Source organism: Otolemur garnettii, unplaced genomic scaffold (assembly GCF_000181295.1).
Source record: "Otolemur garnettii isolate 467f Iridium unplaced genomic scaffold, OtoGar3 scaffold00038, whole genome shotgun sequence".
Lineage (NCBI taxonomy): Eukaryota > Metazoa > Chordata > Mammalia > Primates > Galagidae > Otolemur > Otolemur garnettii.
Genome location: NW_003852433.1, coordinates 3,506,557 through 3,509,784, shown reverse-complemented (window position 1 = coordinate 3,509,784; position 3,228 = coordinate 3,506,557). Strand labels below are relative to the sequence as shown.

At 42.2% G+C, this 3,228-nt stretch overlaps 1 pseudogene; it reads right to left on the bottom strand.

The window, feature by feature from the left end:
- Position 1: 1 nt before the first annotated feature.
- Positions 2-652, bottom strand: LOC111725354 (annotated as a pseudogene).
- Positions 653-3,228: the final 2,576 nt, after the last annotated feature.

Here is a 3,228-nt window from a genome sequence, read left to right as displayed (position 1 = left end):
GTGTTGATGGTTTTGAATCCTTTCCATTCTGGTTTGATTTTTGTGCATTTTTGGCTGGAGTGTCTCGCACAGATTTCTTCACTGGAGCTTTTTCTTCAGTTTCCTCATCATCAAAATCATCATCGTCTTCATCATCTTCATCATCGTCGTCGTCGTCGTCGTCATCTTCATCTGCAGCAAGTTTTACTTTTTTCTGTGGAACTTTGCTACCACTTCCGGGGCAGATCACTTTCCAGACATACTTAAGAGTTTCCCATCCTCCTCCTCTTCATCTCCTGACTCTGCATCTTCTTCCACAGCTACTAAGTGCTGCCCACTAATATGCACAGGCCCTGAACCGCACTTCAACTGTAAGACCACAGGTGGTGTTATTTCAAATCCCCCCAAGAGAAACCGTTGGCTATACGGACATTTTCAAAGTTGCCAGTGTTACTTTAATTGGACTCCCTTCATAATTCATTGTCTCTGCTTCAACAATGTGCAACTCATCCTTTGCACCAGCCCCTAAACTGACCATTCTTAAAGATAACTGGTGCTCATTTTCATCATTATCCACCTTAAAGTGATAATCGTTGTCGGCCTTTAGTTCAAAATCGAAAAGATAGTTCTGAGGCCTCAAGGGGCTCATGTCCATGTCCACCGAATCTTCCATGAGGTGGTGGCACACACTTAGGTGGGCGAGAAGGCAGATGGAGATAAATGACTACTGCTCCAAGGAACAGCCGTGCAGGACAGAATCACACCAGGGACGGATGAAGCATTCTTTAAGTGTCATGGTCCCTGTAGGAATGTCACAGATGGAAGGTGCATATAGTGGTCTCCAGTGGCTCAAGGGGTATTGCAGTGACAGGTTCAGTGGGTTCTCATCTGGGGAGAAGATGTAATCCTTGGGCCAACATAAGCTTTATATAGTACTATTGGAGTCTAGAAGACACAATCTTAACCAAGAGGTTAAAAAGACCAAGCCAAACATTAGAAAAATCATTATAGTTAAGAGTCCCATGAAAGGAAGTAACCATGAGAGGGACGGAAAGTCATCCTTAATCTGGTCCCAAATTGCTACTGATGTCAGAGATGAATCTTTATAGTTAGCTTGATCTACGATTATCTGAGTTCTCATCTCAATTTCTTCTAAAGAGTTTATATATATGCTAGAGGTGGTACCCTTAATTACACAAGACACCTCCTTTTCCTAGTAGGATTGAGTCCAAAACTAGGTGATAATCTAGGATGCTATTTGCTAGAGAATCTATGGACCATTGCACTTCCTTAATGGATTGACTGGTTTGTATAGCTATACTCTGGACTGTTTCAGATGGGATGGTGAGTTATGCCTGAGTGACAAAGGTATTAGTAAATGAGGCCAAAATAGACACTCCTGTCTGGATCCCTATTGCTATTAGAGCTACGCTTGTCTATTTTTGCTGGTGGTGATTAGTGGCAGGGGTCATGCCATTTATTACCTGCATGTTGGAATTGGACATGGCCACTATCCCTACCTTGCAAATAGTATTCATCTGTCTGGGTTTAACATGACCTAGTGCCCAAGTAGTATTTGTGATGCCTTTACAAATGAACCACCATTGTGTGTGTGTGTGTGTGTGTGTGTGTGTGTGTGTGTAGGGGGTCACCATATAATGGGTTCCTCTCTAGGGGCAAAGTAGTCAGGAGGAGTGCAGTTATGAATATGTAATCAGTCAATTAACCCTTGATTGGTGTTAGTTCCTACATTAGGATTTATTTTTTCCAAATTAGGAAGAAGTAAAGTCCAAATATGACTCCTGTCATTCAAGTCTAAAACTGAAAAGTACACTGCTTCTGTATGTGACTTTGGGACCACTGGATATAAGGGAATTACTGTACAAGCCTCCATTTTTGGTGGGGGGTTCAATTTTTTTTATATTGTTTGGGATTCATTGAGGGTACAAAGAATTAGGTTATAATGATTGCATTTGTTAGATAAAGTTCCTCTTATATTTGTGGTGTCCCACCCCCAAGAAATGTGCCATACACTGTGACTCCAACTACCTACTACCTCATTCCCCTACCCCACCCCACCCTTTGTATTAGGTCATCTAATGCCTTCATATTAGAATTGAGTACAATATATTCTTGTGATGTTTTACTAAGAAGAATGTGTTCCACCTCTATCCAGGTTAATACAAAAGTTCTTTTTTGATGGCTGAATAGTATTCCATGGACAAGCCTCCATTTTCTGTTGGATTTTTTTACTGTCAAGATAGGGGTATTGGCTTGGTGCCTGTAACTCAGTGGTTACAGTGCCAGCCACATATACTGGGGCTGGTGGGTTTGAGCCTGACCCTGGCCTGCTAAACAACAATGACAATTACAATAAAAGAAAATAGCCAGGCATCGTGGTGGGCGCCTAGAGTCCCAGCTACTTGGGAGGCTGAGGCAAGAGAATCACATAAGCCCGAGGTTGCTGTGAACTGTGATAATGGCATGGCACTCTACTGAGGGTGACATAGTGAGATTGTCTCAAAGAAAAAAAAAAAGATAAGGAGTATTACAAGGAAATGAACCTTCCACCAAAATCCTAGCCTCCAGCCATTGTTGTATTATTGGGGTAATCCCCAACTGTCTCTCTGGGGAAAGACAGTTTTCCCTTAAGGGGAAAGAGAATTCCTGGTTTGAGAGTTGCCTTTATTGGAGGGACCCTCATAGCCTTCCCAGTTTTCCTTCCTATCTGTGCAGACCACAGGGTCTACATCCTATAGACCCATGGGTAATTTTTATCCTCTCCATTAATACTATCTCAAGGGTTGCCCATCTACATAATGGCATGGGGATATATATGTAACTGAAGATCCAGCTTGACTAAAGTCCCTTCCTAGGAAAGAAGTTGGAATTTCAGGGATAAACAGAAAACTGTGTTACTAATATTCCTTCCCAGCTACATAAGAAAGCAAGAATATAATACCTTTTGGTGTTTTATCCATCAATGCCTACCACCACACAGGAGGAAGATGACAGTGCTGCCAAAGATTTTTTTTTTTTGCAGTTTTTGGCCAGTGCTGGGTTTGAACCCACCACCTCCAGCATATGGGGCTGGTGCCCTACTCCTTTGAGCCATAGGCGCCGCCAGACCACCAAAGATTTTTATGACTGAGTAGGTGGCTCTTGTGTCAATCCAAAAAAGTACCATGTTTCCCTGAGAATAAGACACTGTCTTATATTTATTTTTTCTCAAGAAGACACACTAGGGCT